The sequence below is a fragment of the Sorex fumeus genome, unplaced genomic scaffold, assembly GCF_029834395.1.
Source record: "Sorex fumeus unplaced genomic scaffold, SorFum_2.1 ptg000070l, whole genome shotgun sequence".
In the NCBI taxonomy this organism is placed as follows: Eukaryota; Metazoa; Chordata; class Mammalia; order Eulipotyphla; family Soricidae; genus Sorex; species Sorex fumeus.
This window is the reverse complement of record NW_026606127.1, coordinates 1,393,117-1,410,535: the sequence shown is the minus strand read 5'-3', so window position 1 is coordinate 1,410,535 and position 17,419 is coordinate 1,393,117. Positions and strand designations below refer to the sequence as shown.

General features: G+C 38.7%; 1 pseudogene; it reads right to left on the bottom strand.

The window, feature by feature from the left end:
* Nucleotides 1-14,420: 14,420 nt before the first annotated feature.
* LOC130037067 (uncharacterized) lies at nt 14,421-14,517 on the bottom strand (annotated as a pseudogene).
* Between the last annotated feature and the right edge of the window lie 2,902 nt (nt 14,518-17,419).

Here is a 17,419-nt window from a genome sequence, read left to right as displayed (position 1 = left end):
TGTCACCACTTCCAAAGCAGTAGGTACCGGTTCTCCTTCAGCCGGGAAGGTCTTGGTGGAAAGAGATGGCCCTAGGAGACTCAATGGGGTGATGGATGAATGGAAAGGAAACCGGGACGGGTAGAGAACTGGACAGCTGCTGATCATCATGGGATAGTTGGTGAATGTTTTTCAAATACGTTAAAATATTATTTGTAAATAAGATTCAAAACAAAAATACGAAAATAAGATAGGTTCCAAAGAATAGGTTACATATAATACCGAGAGAACTGAAAGGGCTGGCATTCATTCTGGAGCTTTCAATCATACCATTTACTAAATATGTTACTTTCACATCACTTAGCTGTGGAGAGGAATAGTGAGAAACAGAATGCAACCAGAAAAGCAAACTGGATGATCACCTTCAAAAAAAGCCAGGTGGAAGGTGTTCACATGGATCCCAAGTACAAATATATGTTAACAGGAACATATTTTTAACTAACTCTGTTTGGTACCAGTAAAATACTTTGTTGAAAATGGGGGGAAATGAACGCAGTTTCTGACTGACCTGAGGCGAACCATTTAATAGATGAAAGGGTAGTTGACTGGCTGGGAACAGAAAAACGTGAAAAGTGTTTTGCTACCTTTAATGTATGGCTAGAGGAAAATGATCCCAGTCAACTCTCAAAACTAACAAGCTTCAACTCTCTTGAAAGAAAGTTGTATTATCTAAGGAAAAAATGCTGGGAGAAAAGTCTGAAATGATGAGAAAAGAGACAATAAGTGTAAAAGGAAGGGCTTGAAATTTGGCGAAAACAAAGCTTGAAACAAGAAGATCTAGTGGGAACATGATCTACTGGGAATGGGATCTGAGGAGGAAAAGAGCAATATCAGGGATGTGAACAAGGAAAACCAAGTTAATGAAGACTTAGCTAGCTGACTACTCCATGGGCAACATGGTTCCAAGAATACCAGAAATTCCCAAGGAATTTACTTTAATTTTCTTTTTTTATATGGTCAATTACAACATGTATTTTTGCCTTCTTAAAACACAATTTGGAGTGTTCATTTCTTTCTCAATATTCTGTTCATTTGTGTAAGCCTCTTAAACAACTGTTGGATAACAGAATTATTTGATCAGACTTATTTTTTACTTTAATGTTTAGTTGACATTACTGAAAACTAGGTCTAAAGTGAAGTTTGTCTTGATTGGTACAAGTAGAGAAGGGAGGACTAGGGATGGAATTAGAGATTATAGGGTACCACATTTAGTTCCTAATAAAACAAGTAAAGCACAGTGTCGCAAATAGACTATTGAAAAAGATATTCATCTCTATTTAACCTGTAAATTGAGCATTTTCTATATTAAATTAAAAATGAAAGAATGTTCCTATATTTGGTTTTTTATAGACATTCCAGTTTGGTTAAGGAAACAAACACTGCCTATAAAATCATAACAACGTAACTATAAAAACCTGATTACTACTTAAATTTCCAAGAATGTCAGTGCTAAGAATTATTTGTCTGGATTTCCTTAGTCACTTAATCACTTAGATTACTTAATCACTTAACTTCTCATTAGTCGTCGATTTGCTCGAGCGGGCGCCAGTAACGTCTCCATTTGTCCCTGTCACGTGCTAGTGTAGCGCAATGGCATCTGTTCACTCCGGGAACATGAAGGGCCTCAAATCGATCATTCATGATCTTGACGAAGAAGTCTGACTATCTGGTAGGTGGGTGGCCACGCGGTGTTTTGACATTCCGTGGAGTCCAGTCGGTAACAGCTCTAATCCAGCGGTTGTCTTTAAATCTCATTCTGTGACCAGCCCATCTGATTTTCGACAACTTGGCAAATGAGACAGTGTCCCTGATTCATGATAGTTGATGGATGTCATAACTCCGGATTCTTTCTCTCATTTGAGTGAAACGTGATATTCCAAGCATAGCTCTTTCTATTCTTCTTTGGGAGACCTGAATAGAGTTCTCATCCTGTTTGCGTAAGGCCCAGGTTTCTGAGGCATATTTTAATGCAGGAAGAACAGTGGAATCTAAGAGATGTGCCCAGAGCTGGAGGTTCATCGTCCTCTTAGCTATTTCTTCGACATTCTTGATGGCATTCCAAGCTGCTCTCTTCCTCCTGCGCAGCTCGTGTGCCAGGTCATTTGTCATGTTGACCTCTCGACCTAGGTAGACATAGCTGTTGCATTTGGAGATGGTCGTTCCATTGAGAGTGAATGGGGCGTCAGGAACGAGGCTGTTTCTAATAAACATTGTCTTCGTAAGACTCAGCTGTAGTCCTACCTTTCCACACACACGGTCAAAGTCGGCCAGCATTTGTGCCGCTTGGCTGATGTTTGGTGTTATTAAAACAATGTCATCAACAAAGCGGAGGTGGTGTAGTTGCCGACCATCTATCTTCACTCCCATTCCTTCCCATTCCAGTCATCGCATGATGTTCTCGAGGGTGGCACTGAAGATTTTCGGTGAAATGGTATCACCCTGCCCCACCCCTCTCTTGACGTCAAAGATCACTTCTTTGTAGAATGGTGAGATCCTGGTAGTGAATCCGCAATAGAGCTCACGGACGATCCTGATGTATTGGGCTTAAATGCCCTGATTGGCTAGGGCTTCAATGACCGCTTCCAATTCAACAGTATCAAAGGCCTTCTTTAAATCAATGAATGTTAAACAGAGCGGCATCTTGAACTCCCGAGAAACCTCAATGAGTTTGGTTATCGTGTGGATATGGTCGATGGTGCTGAATCCTTTGCGGAACCCGGCTTGCTCAGATGGTTGTCCTTCATCTAGTGTTCTGCCAATCCTATTTAGGATGACTCGAGTGAACAACTTGTAGATGACAGACAATAGGCAGATCGGGCAATAGTTGCCAATGTCGTGGATGTCTCCCTTCTTGAACAGTAGTACGGTCCTGCTGGTTTTCCATTGGGACGGAACCTTGCATTCAGGCAGGTAGCGAGTGAAGAGCCGAGCCAGTGTATTGATGAGTACTGACTGCAGGTTCTTCAGGTGCTCATGTCTGACCTTCTCTGGCCCGGGTGCTGTTTGTTCCTTTATCAACGAAATGGCGTGTCGGATTTCGGAAGGGAGAACATTGGGAACAACATATCCATCCTGTGGAATTTGGTATGTCGGCAAGTGGACAATACTGTCGAAGAGATTTGAGTAGACGTCATGGATAATCTTCTCCATTGCCGTTCTGGAGGATGTGATGGATCCATCAGGACGTCGGAGGGCAGTCATCTTGGTCTTGTAGTTGGCGAAGGACAGGCGGGCGTTACGAATACTTTTCCCAGCTTCTGCCGCATCTACTAGTACTTCTGCTCTTCTCTCTTTGAGGTTTTCCTTGATCGCATCTCTGCACTGCTTTGCGAGCTTGGACATTAGCTTGCGGTTGCCTGAGGCATGCGCCAAACCACACTGGCGGATTAGTTCAAGAATTTTCGAAGATAGGGGATTTTTTGTGGCTATCTCTCTCTTGGCGTTCCTCACACATTCATAGAGGTGCTGAACCAGTCGATCATATTCCTGGTCAATGTTGTCAACAATGGCATCTTCCCATGTTGCCACAATAGTACTAAAGAGTTCCCAGTTTGTGGTCATTCTGGCAGTTCTCTTTTTGAACTTTGCAACCCTTTCTCCCCGCTCTGTGAAGTAGAATTTTGCATGAAGGAGACGGTGGTCCGATCCCTTTCGAAATATTGGGACAACAGTGACATCTGTCAGGCAAAACCGTCGATTGAATATGATGTGGTCTATTTCATTGTGGAATCTTCCACGGAGAGACTCCCATGTCCATCGTTTAGATTCTGCCTTCTGGAACTGTGTTACCATGAATGGTTTCGGTCGACATGATGAACTCAGATAGTCTCTCAACCTGTTCATTCCATTCTAGGCCATGGGTCCCAATGTGAAGTTCTTCAGCAGATTTTCTCGTTCCTATCTTGGCATTAAAATCACCCACAATGATCTTGTAGAAGGTGTGGTCTTCTTTATAGAACTTCTCTAGCTCCATGTAGAACTTCTCGATTTCTCTTTCATCATAATGAGATGTTGGTGCACAGACAACGAAGATAGAAACTGCAGGCAGTGTGCCACATCTATTCAAATGTAAACTTCCGATTCGGGTTGTTATTCATTCGAATGAATCAATGCTCTTGGCCAAGTTTGTGTTGACAAGGACACTGACGCCTCCAACACCTCTTTTTTCACAAGTTCCCAGGAACAATTCTTCTCCAGTGTCGAAAACGGCATGGTACGATTCTTGCCTTCTTGTCTCGGTCAGAACAATGATGTCGTACTTGATCATTCGCGCTTGTAACATCAGGTCCTCGATGGATTCATCTGATGCTAGCGTACATGCATTGAAAGTACAGACGATCATTTTTGTCTTCCTTCATTGTGGCAGCCTAGGTTGGCCGTGAGATTTTGTCGGCCTCTCCTTTCTCATCCTTCTCAGTGCTTCCATGTCGGTGAAGCCTTCGGGATTAGGTGAATGTACATGATACAGGGTTAGTGTACATGATAGTCATATGAATACACCTGTGTGAATATATCGCTGGTATCTGGAGAATAGATATATAGAAATTAGATCACATAGCTGAGTGTGATCTCAACTTTTCTACACACTCCCATGCCCCACACACCCAAAGACATGTACTAATCCTTATAGATCCATGACTTTTCCTCCTCCCCTCTCCCAGAGTCTTTTAAAATTTCTTTTCAAGTACTAATGTAATGCATTTTAGAAAATATTGAGTTAAACTTTATTGTTGTCATTTAGCTTTTAGATAGAGAACCAAGAAAATCTTATTAAAAGTGTATTTTTGTATTCTTTGAAAATGGTAATAAAAACATTATACTTGAGTCCCTCAATAGACATTATATAAAGTATTTTGTGAGGAATTCCCTGTACAAATCAATACTCAAAGAAATAAATGACTTCTCTGAATGAGGATGAACTGGGACCTTTCAAAGTATCAATCAGTGAATCAAAGATGAATCATAGCATCCTATAGATAAAAATGATCTTGATTTAATCTAGTCAAAACCATTACATTTTTTTCTTATACCAGCTGATAGCACTTTTAATTTTTTAGTTTTTATTTATTTATTTTTATTAATGAAACACCATGAGGTGAAGTTGTAGACTTACATACCTTTGTACTTGGTTTTCAGTTATACAAGAATCAATTATCCATCTCTCCACCAGTGAACATTCTCCACCACCAAGGAACCCAATGACCCTCCCACCCCCAATCTCCCCCACTTTGCCCCAACTCAGGGCATTCCCTTTTGCTTTTTCTTTGTTTTAGGGTGTTGTGGTTTGCAATGGAGGTCAATACCATTACATTTTCAAAGAAGAACATAGGCCCCTATATGTTCAAGACACTACTACTGTCCTGCGGTTCTTTCCAGCATGTACCCTGCTCCAAGCCAGCCCATTGGAAATGTGCTGGGAAGGACAACTGGATGTTCCTTTCCTCACACTGACCTGGAAGACTCTTGCTGATTCTCAGCCACATCAACTATTTCATTTGTTGCCTGATATCACCTCCTGTCCTTTATTTTTTTTAAAAAATATTTGGTTTGTTTTGGGAATATAAAGATAAAAATTAAATGGACTAATAAAACAAAAGCAAAATCAAACCTTTACACTCTGACATCAAAATCGTCCTAATAGGAGGGGAAGTAAATGACTGAAATGCGTAGGGGAGTGTTGTTAGTTGGTTGTGGACAGTAGCTGGATATTTGACAGTGCATGGAGTATGAATACACTGTTCCAGAGATGAGGAACTCTGTACTTGAAGCGAATACAATTTGTAAACTAGTCATCACAATTATATGTCCATATGAAATTTATCTACATATGCTTTGTGCCTTCCTTGCATGTATGTGTTATGCATTCCTTTTTCATGGCCTCAGAAATGCATCTGAGGGCACTCGGAAAATTAGTTGAGCCCTAAGTATGGGGAGAGAAGTAGTAAATAATGGGAGGAGAAAGAAATATGAGTTGGAGCTTAAGAGCCGTGTAAGAGGAATATATAGATATGTATGTGTGTGTAAGTACACATATATATGTATAAATATATATATGGGCTGGAGCCATAGCACAGTGGGTAAGACTTTTGCCTTGCACGTGACCAACCTGGGTTTGATTGCTCTCCTCCTCTCAGAGAGCCCGGCAAGCTACTGAGAGTAACCCTCCCTCATGGCAAAGGCTGGCAAGCTACCTGTGATGTATTCAACATGCCACGAACTGTAACAACCAGTCTCACCATAGGGACGTTTCTAGTGCCCGCTCGAGCAAATCAGTGAACAATGAGAGGACAGTGCTACAGTGCTATGGATAATTCAAACGTTGTTTATGCAAAATATGAAAGAATCAAATAAATATAAAGCTGATTATACCTATTAAATTAATATAACTTTACATAGTGTTTAGAAATGAAGTTGAAGAATTTTAAGGCTATAGAAAGATATTGACAATATATCAAGAAACACATGGATTTTTGAAGAGCAAGAACACGTACCTGTTGTCCTTTCTTAAGGTTATATTTTTTCGCTTTTATAGAATATGTTTTCCCTGAATTTTTGTTAATCGCTTCCGTTTTGTAAAAAGCATCATAATAAATTATATTTTTATAAAAGTAAATAAAGTTGTGTTTTTGAGTGGATTATGTATGTTTGGAATCTGGGAAGTATTTTCCTATGTAATTTACATTAAATATGATATTTACAACAGAAATACCATCTGCAGTACCATTTACAATAGCCAGAAGAAACTATGGTATACCTACACAATTGAATACTACGCAGTTGGCAGGAAACTGATATCATGAAGATTGCTTATAAATGGATGTACAGGGAAGATTATCATGCTCAATGAAATCAGTCAGAAGGAAAGGGGTATACTGATTGAACTACCCCATTTTTTGGATATAAAAAAAAACAGAATATGAGACTAATACCCAAGGATAGCAGAAACACAGGCCAGGAGAATTGGTCAATGGTTGGACGCTTGCCACAAGTGCTGAAGGCGAGCATTTGGAATAAAGAAGGGACCGTTATGACAATGATAGTTGGAAGTGATTACTCTGGGTGAGAACTGAGTCCTGAAAGTAGGTAAAGGAATAAACGTGAGAACCTCTCCCTCTCTGTATTACAATCCATAATGCCCAAAGGATGAGAGAGAGAGAGAGAGAGAGAGAGAGAGAGAGAGAGAGAGAGAGGTGCCTGCCATAGTGTAGAGACAGCAGGCTGTCAGGTGGGGTTTGGGGTTGGGAGAGGGAGTGGTGGGAGAGAAACTGGGGACATTAGCAATGGAACTGTATACTAGTGGAGGTTGGGTGTTAAAATATCCTATGATTGAAATTGAGTCATAAAAAGGTTTGTAATATGTGTCTCCTTCAGATTCAATACAAAAATATGATATTTAGTTTCTACCACCATGATTAACCTATGAATTTGCTGAAATTTATTTTTATCACCTTGGCTGGGCTCATTACATGGATGTCTGTGTGGTAAAACTTTTTCCATTTTATGCGGACTGAAGAGACAAAAATCATAGGGTTGGGACTTCTGGTGGAAGGAGAGAAGAGCACAAAACACCCTGTTGACCACACCTCAGCAGGGTCACCTAACTTGCGTGATGACAGACCTCCTTCACTGATTACTTCTGTTGTAATGTGGAAAAATGAAAAGACTTTGCAGGCTGACAAGAGGTTGTCTCCTCCAGTTCTCACTATTTTCTTTTCGATTAGAATTGTTTAAAGATTATTTGAAAAATGTGGAGCTTAATGATTTGTTCTCATATATTTCCCCTACATGGTGTCAGTGGGCATTGATCCAGGAAGGCCAGCATGAAAAAGTTGAGGTGTATGTCTTAACTACCAATGCCAACACTACTGTAAGTATGGAACCCAAAGTACAATAGTAAAACTTCAAAATGTGTTTGTCAAGGAAATCGGTGGGAATGCAGGGAGAAATGGGTAATCTGTTGGTGGAAGGATGCAGACACTGGTGGTGTAATTAGAATTGAAATATTGTATGACAAATCTCCATTATAAATGACTTTGAAAATCAAAATTGCCTAAATTTTTAAAAAAAGAGAAGTCAACTTACGTCTATATTTCAAGAAAGCTTGTCTTAGCAAATTTTGGCAGGGAGACCATAGTTGGTAGAGAGAGGGAGAAAGAAAGGGAGATTTGACAGTTGGGAAGAGAAGCCTGGATATCATGGAAGAGATGAAAGCTGATCTAAGAAGATTTGGAGCCATCAGAGTTTAGTGAGTTAAATGGTGAGAACATTGCAGTTTAGATACTTAAATAGTGAGATTGGTTTCAGTCATCAGCACTGTATACATAGAAAGTGTTCAAAGACCTCACAGATATTCAGGCTATAATAACTAACAAGGGAAGCGTTTTTTTCCTGAAGCACTATGTAAGGATAATATATTGCCAGGAAAATGATAAAAAGTTGGTTCTCTTATTCACAGATTAATACATTAGAGATGAAAACTTTTATACAAAGGAATCCATCATCTTGTCCTGTTTCTCTGTTTTCTTGTCATCATTCCATTCTCCCCCATGACCCTACCTAATCATGGCTCTCCACATTACTCAGCAGTGTTACCACGTAGCCTCAGAGCATTTGTTAACTGCCGGTAGCTCACAGCTCTCATGCCCCCTATCCAAGCCAGAGCCATCCTTCTGAAACCATGGATATTTGCTGAAGACCCGTTCTTCCTTGAAGTGGCAGTCATGGTTTACCTCTTCTTAATCATTGTGTTTACAAATTTAGATGAATGTCACTATACTAGTGACAGGGATTTTCCAAACTATGGTAAGCATAAACATTTCCCTTTCCCCCACGAATTTTGGGCTACTTTTTTTCTATCCACTGCTCATAATTTGTGATAATCAGGAAAGAGTACTGAAGTAAAAACAGGGACATTTGTCAATTTGGTGCCATCACTAATCAGTCTTAGTATAAATATGTATTTTCTAGAAATATATATTTTCTAGAAAATATAAATATATATTTTCTAGAAAAAAAAAGCAGAAGAAAAGAAGTTGGTTTCTAGCAAAGAATGCCAAACCTCCACCAAGAAATCCTTTGAAAATTAAAATTCTGACTATGTACTGAACATGAATGACACTCAATGCCTCTTTTGCAGACCACAACACCCGAAAGGAGAGAGAGAACAAAAGGGAATGCCCTGCCACAGAGGCAGGGTAGCATGGGGGGGATTGGTGTGGGAGGGATACTGGAATCCATGGTGGTGAAAAATGGGTACTGGCGGAGGAATGGGCATTTGATCTTTGTATAATCAAAACCCAAGCACAAAAATTTGTAAATGTACAACTGTACATCATGGTGTTTCACTAATAAAAATTTTTAAAAAAATAAATTAAATATTTTTTTTGTCTGCGAGAGATCAGCAGATGGGAACCTGAGTGAAGGCAAAAGATTAAACTGGCTGACTTTTATTTTTCCTTGAGTATATTAATTTGATTTTGGAGTCAATTTATATGAGAGTTCATCAAGACACAGAAATTTTTAGCGCTTCTCTTGTTTAAAAGTATAGTGATAGACCATATCTCTATCTCACATTCTTTTTATTTCTGATAGTTTGACACAAAAGATACGTCAAAATCATAGATAAATGTAAATTATTTAAATACTTTTTTGATTATGTAAAATTACCTTATAGAATTACATTATAGAATTTCATAAATTTTAGGATTATGCAGAATCAACGTGCATGTATCATATTACACTCACTACTGAAAGGCCTACTCTGTCATTCACCATAGTTCAGTTTTTCCACTTTGATTATACTTTTCGATCTGGAAACTAAATAGTCTCATAGTTCTAAAGTTTGTTTTTATTGCTTTGAAAAGATCATAATTATGCAATTTTCAACATTGGATGAAACTAGAGGATATCATGCATGTAAAGTTAGCCTTAAGGAAATGAACAGATACAGAGAGATTTTTCTCATATGTGGGATGTAAAGACACACAGCAAGGTAGAAACAAAGGTTCAAGAGCAATGTAAGGGGAGAACTGATCCACACAAATGAGTCAGGGGATTGAGAGTGAGGGATTATGGGGGATTGGGGGAGAGGGAGGGTTTATTCTTTGAGAGAATGAGGAGTGAGTGTCATGTTGGAATTATGTGTATGAGAAACCATTGTTAGTTGAATTATAAATCATAGAATATAAATAATGTTTTAGACGTTTGTCTGTCTCATTTTATTCTTTTAATTTGTTTTCTCCATATGCCACATATGCATGAACTTGTATGATGCCTATCTTTCTCTGCCTGGTTTATGTCACTAAACATAATTTCCTCATGTAATCCATTTTATATACAAATAATAAGAAGATTTCACTTCATACAACTGAGTAGTATTCCATTGCTTTACCGCCTTTCATTTTCAAAATTTGTGGTTTAAAAGATACAAATATTGGTTTTAACAATGCTCTGGTGTTTTAAAATTTTTAGTTTAGTGAAGCTAAATAGATTTTACTGAAAAACACTCAGAAACTTGTGAAACAGGTGTAGGGTGGAATGGAATATTTGTTCAAGCGAGAACAGTCATTTAACAAAGCAAGCAAAGAGAGACATAGAGAAAGGAAGCACGGTATTTCTTCTTATGAGAACAAAAGCTTGAGGACCAAGCCCACTCTGGTAGTTTAGGAATAAGTACTTGGAGTGGTATGAACTTTACTTCTGCACTTTAGGGGAGAACCTGAGTGAAACTATTAGAAGTACTTTCAGGAGCATGATAAACTGGAGTCTGCAGTTGGAATGAGGTGGGTAGAGAGTTCTTTGGGGAGATCCGAACTATGGAGAACAGTAATATTATAACATTAATGATAGTATCTTACCGTGGGATTCCAAAAAATCTGTAACAGTGGCGTCAGAAATGATAACATTCTTAGGTATTTGGATTTCCTGTGGAAACAACTGGAAAGCTGATTTTATGCTCTGGATGCCTCCACCTGAAACAAGGTCAACAAATCATGAATGAAAAATTACAAGTTACATGGATCAAGGATTCTGATCCCAGTGGAAGGCTAGCTTTCGGGTAGACAATTTCTACTAATGGCCTGATGTAGATTCTGATCCTGGGATACGTAACAGAAAGGAGGTAGTGACAGGTATCCTCAGAAGTGAAGCCTCTGAGACAGAATTCATTCATGACAACTTATGGGTTATCAAAGTTTGCTCATGGCTGCTACCATTATAACATGCCATTCAATGGTTCTGTGGTTTCGATTTACTGTGTCAATTAAAGATGAAGTTTCTAAATCGAAGGTAAAAATCTGAGGCCCTCAAGATGATGAATTATGGGGAGGGGGGGATCTGGAGCGATAGTTCAGCAGGTAGGGCATTTGCCTTGCACACGGCATACCCAGGTTAGATTCCCAGCATCCTGTATGTTACCCCCAAGCACGATGAGGAGTAATTCCTGAGTGCAGAGCCAGGAGTAACCACTGTGCATCGCCACGTGTGACCCAAAAACGCAAGAAAATGATGATCTGGGATTGATCCTTAGCATTGCAAACAGCATTATTTTCTAATTTTTAATTTTTTTCTTTCTTTCTTTCTTGCTTGCTTGCTTTTTTGTTTCCCTTAGCTTTAATGTCATGAAGGGATCTTCCCACATTTTTCTCCATATATCTTAAGAATTCCGGTATGATAGTGAGGTCTTTAAGACATTTGATCTGACTTTGTGCCTGGCACTATAAAGAGGTCTGAGTTCATTTTTTTTGCATGTTGCTGTCCAGTTTTCCCAGCACCAGTTGCTGAAGAGACTTCCTAGCTCAACTTCATATTTCTTGAGCATTTATGAAAGATTAGGTAATAATAATCTGAGGGCCAGCGTCAAGATATTTGACTATATTCCATTGATCTGAGGCCTGTCTTTATCTGAATATCATGGTATTTGGATGACTACAACTTTGTAGTAGGAATTGAAGTTGGGGAAGGTGTTCCCTTCTTCTTTTTACCAAAGATTGCTTTAGCTCTTCATGGGAGTTTATGGTTGTGTATGAGTTTCAAGAGTGTTTAATCTATTTATTTGAAAAATGTTATGGGTATCCTTTTAGAAAGTGCATTAAATCTTTATATAGCTTTGGGGTGTATTGCCATTTTGACAGTGTTAAACCTCTCAATCCATGAGCATGGGATGTGATTCCATTTCCTCATATACTCTATTATTTCGGGAAGTAGTGTTTTGTAGGGTTTTTTTTTGGTATAGTTCCTTAACCTTTTTAGTTGATTCCAATATACTCGATTTTCTGAGGTATTATTATGAATGGGATTGTTTTTCTCTATCTCTTTTTTTCTCTTTCATTATTAATATATGGGAAAGCCATGGCGTACCAGATATTGATTTTGTAATATGCTACTTTACTAAACAAATCTATTGTTCCCAGGAGCTTTTTTGGAGATTCTTTGGGATTTTCTAAGTATAGTATCATGTTATCTGTAAATAGTAAAAGCTTGAGTTCTTCCTTTTTTATATGGATGCCCTTGATATCTTTTTTTTTAACGAAATCATATGGCAAGTACTTCAAGTACTATGTTGAATAGGAGTGGTGAGAGTGGGTAACTTGTTTTATGCCTGATTGTATTCTGGAATTCTATTTCATTGATTTCTGCTCCAAGCCTTTGGTTTTTCCCCGTTGAGAATATTACTTGCTGTGGGTTTGTGGTAATTTGCTTTCACTATATTGAGGAAAGTACTTTCAACTCCCATTTTGTTGAGAGTTTTTCATCATGAATGGGTGCTGGATCTCATCAAATGCTTTATCTACATCTATTGATATGATCATATGACTTTTATCTTTATTTTATTGAGATGGTATATTCTGTTGATTGACTAGAGAATGTTAAGCCATCCTTGCATCCCCAAGCTAAACCTACTTGGTCATAGTGTGTGATCTTTTGTTGAGATTCTAGATTCTCTTTGCTGGTATTTTCTTGAAAATTTTTGTATCTGTATTCACAAAGAAAATAGGTCTGCAATTTTCTTTTTTTGTGGTGTCTCTGTCGATTTCAGTATTAGGGTGATCTTTGCCTCATAGAAACTATTTGGGAGTATTTCTGTTTCTTCAATTTCCTGGAAAATCTTAAAAATGTTGGAAGCAGTTCCTCTTTAAAGGTTTGAAATAGTTCACTATTGAATCCATTTGGGCCCTGGATTCTGTTTGGGGGTATAATTTTGACCATCATTTCAATTTCCTTGTTAGTGATAGGTTCAGTTATTCCAAGTCTTCTTAGTTCAGCCTTGGGAGGTAATTCGAATCCAATAATTTATCAATTTATTCAAGATTCTCTCATTTCCTGCTGCAAAGATTCTCAAAATAATCTCTGATGATCCTATGGATTTCTGTACTTTCTATTAGGATACCCCCCTTTGCATTTCTGATTCGATTTATTAGAATTCTTTCTCTTTGTTTCTTTGAGAGGCTTCTCATGGTTTAATGATCTTATTTATTTTCTCAAAGAACCAGTTTTTGTTCTTATTGGTCTTCTGGATTGTATTTTGGGATTCTAGCTCATTGATGTCTGGTACAAGTTTTATTATTTCCTTCCTCCAGCCTAGTTTGGACTACTTTTATTGGTTATTTTCCAAAATCTTGAGCTCTAATTTATTCAGGTAGGCCCATTCTTTCTTCCTGATGAATTCTGGCAGAGCTATAATCTTTCCTCTTAACACTGCTTTTGCTGTGTCCCACAAGTTCTGGTAGCTCGTGTCCTCATTCTCATTTGTTTATGGAAATTTTTAATTTCCTCTTTGATTTCTTCCCTAAGCCAACGGTTGTTCATTACTTCCCTTAAAGAAAATATTTCCTTGCTGAGCTTCAGTCTGTTTGATCTATCGAGAAGTGACAAAGAAGTGTTGAAATCTCCTACTAGTATTGTGTTACTATCAATGTTTTTCTATAAGTCTATTAGAAGTTGTTTTAAAGTATTTTGCTGGTCTGTCATTAGGATCATATACATTGAGGAGGGTGAGTTTTTTCTGATGTACATATCCCATGATCATTAAGAAATGACATTCACTGTCTCTGATAACCTTTAGCTTGAAGTCCATGTGGTCTGATACTAGTATGGCCACTCCAGCTTTGCGGAGGTGATATTTTCTTGAAAACTTGTTTCCCAGCCTTTTACTTTTAGCCCATGGGTGCTTTGATTGTTCAGACATGTTTCTTGCAGGCAGCAGAATGTTGGGTTCAATTTTCTAATTCATCTTCCTATTCTGTGCCTCTGAATTGGCACATTTCATCCATTGACATTGAGAGAGATTGTTGTTTTGGGGATATGTGCTCTCTTTATGTATAATTTTTGTACTTGTGGGGATTGTCTTAGCTTAAAGTATACTTGTTAATTCTTCTTGCAACAAAAATATGGAATGCTTTACAAGTTTGCATGTTATCTCTGTGCAAGGACCATGCTCATCATTGTATCATTTCAATTTTAGTATATGTGTTATCAAACCTAGTAGGAGTAAATTTTTCCATATTTTTCGCTTCTTATTACTTTGAGTGTTGTCCTTCCTCACTCCTATGGCAGACAATGATTCCTAATCAAGGAATGTATTTCAAAGCAGCATGAATAATAAATAGATTTAGAATTTTAATGTCCCAGAAATAAAAATATGGTTTTTACTATATTATCGTTTACCATACCCTAGAAATCAGTTTTACAAAATAATTCTTTTGGAAGATGGTATATGAGTTTGTTTAATGTTGTTCCCTGAATCCTTCATTAAGGACATTAAAATAGAGCCTTTTGCTGTTCTCACCTCAGTCCTGTATACATCTCCAGGAAAAGGTGAATGGTGTTGTCTGCACTTTGACCACCTTGAATGTATGTAGGATTTTTCTCCTGAAGGATGAGGTGAGGATCATATTGATGATTTCATTCCACCTTATTACAAGTTCAACTTGAACGGAAGGTGAGACTCATGAGGCTCCTATAAAGGACAGAACAAAGGGTCTCAGTGAAGTTTAATGGCCAACTCATATTAACAACATAGATGACTCAAAGTAACCTGTGTGCATCTTTGTGTGTAGTGAGTTTCATATCTACTGATAGTGATTGTCAGTCATGACACATGGGCAAAACAGACCTGTAATTAAAAATCTAGTTCTCAATGTCATGGAGGGTTTTGCCAACTTTATCTTCAATGTACCTTATGGTTTCTGGTCTGATGTTGAGGTCTTTAATCCATTTTGATCTTACTTTTGTACATGGTGTTAGGCAGAGTTCTGAGCCTATTTTTTTGCATGTAGCCGTCCAGTGATACCAACACAATTTATTAAAGAGGCTTTCCTTACTCCACTTCACATTACTTGCACCTTTATCAAAGATTAGATGAGCATATGATTGAGGAGAGATGTCAGTGTATTCAACCCTGTTCCATTGGTCTGCAGTTCTGCCTTTGTTCCAGTACCATGCTGTTTTAATTATTACTGCTTTGTAGTACAGTTTGAAGTTCGGGAGGTTGATTCCTCCCATTTTCTTTTTCCCAAGAATTGCTTTAGCTATTCGTGGGGGCTTATTGTTCCATATAAATTTCAAGAGTGTTTGCTCCATTTCTTTGAAGAATGTCATGGGTATCCTTATAGGGATTGCATTGAATTTATACAATGCTTTCGGTAGTATTGCCATTTTGACAATGTTAAGTCTCCCGACCCATGAGCAGGGGATATCTTTCCATTTCCTCATGTCCTCTTTTATTTCCTGAAGTAGCGTTTTGTACTTTTCAAAGATGCCACGCCACTGGCCGAGCAAGTGAAAACAGAGATAGATAAATGGGACTATCTTAAACTAAGAAGCTTCTGCACCTCCAAAGAAACAGTGACCAAAATACAAAGACAGTCTACAGAATGGGAAAGGATATTCACCGAATACACAACTGACAAGGGGTTGATATCCAGGATATACAAAATACTGATTAAACTCCACAAGAAGAAAACATCCAACCCCATCCAAAAATGGGGCAATGAAATGAACAGAAACTTTCTCAAAGAAGAAATCCGAATGGCAAAAAAGCACATGAGAAAATGCTCTACATCATTAATCATCAGGGAGATGCAGATCAAAACCACAATGAGATACCATCTCACACCTCAGAGACTGGCCCAAATTCAAAAGAACAAAAGCAACCGATGCTGGCGTGGATGTGGCGAGAAAGGGACACTCCTTCACTGTTGGTGGGAATGTCCACTGGTTCAGCCCTTCTGGAAAACAGTATGGACGATTCTCAAAAAATTAGAAATTGAGCTCCGATTTGACCCAGCAATACCACTCCTGGGAATATATCCCAGAGAGGCAAAAATGTATAGTCGAAGTGACATCTGCACTTGTTTGTTCATTGCAGCCCTCTTTACAATAGCCAGAAACTGGAAGAAACCTGAATGCCCAAGAACAGATGACTGGTTAAAGAAACTTTGGTACATCTACACAATGGAGTACTATGTAGCTCTTAGAAAAGATGAAGTCATGAAATTTACATACAAGTGGTACAATATGGAAAGTATCATGCTAAGCGAAATGAGTCAGAAAGAGAGGGATAGACATAGAAAGATTGCATTCATCTGGGGGATATAAAGTAACAAAGTATGAGATTAATACCCAAGAATAGCTGAGATCAGCACCAGGAGGATTACTCCATAACTTAGAGGCCAGCCGGGTATCCTAGAGGAAAGGGCTATTCAGATAGAGAAGGGAGCACCAAATAAAGGATGTTTGGAGGATCCTCCCAGGAGGGGAGATGCATGTCGAAAGTAGACTATGGACTGAACATGTTTGCCACTCAATGCCTCTTTTGCAGACCACAACACCCAAAAGGAGAGAGAGAACACAGGGGATTGCCCTGCCACAGAGACGGGGGGATGGGGGGATGGGGGTGGGAGGGATATTATCCATGGTGGTGGAAAATGGGCACTGGTGGAGGGATGGCTATCTGATCATTGTATAATTGAAACCAAAGCACAAAAAATTGTAAATCTACAACTTTAAAAAAAATAAAATAAAATAAAGGGGAAAAAAAAATCTAGTTCTCTGAGCAGAGTGGGGCCTCTGAGGTGATTGAACAAGTGTGTAGTAATTTATTGCTAAGCACATAAGTATTTTGAATGATGTGTACTTTTCGATCTAAAATTAATTCCAAATATGTCTAAAACGACAGTGTCCTGACCTCGCACCTGGCTTTCGTCACCGAGGCCCCTTGGAGGTGCGGGGGGTGAGTTTCCCTCACCGCCCTGATTAGAGCCCCGGCAGCTGAAGACCTCTGCAACCAGCCATAGGTACGCTTAAGACCACCCTTCCCAAGCTTGAAGGAGCCTCTTGCATGAAGGAACTGGAAGAGGAACCCAGATGTGCGGGACCGGGG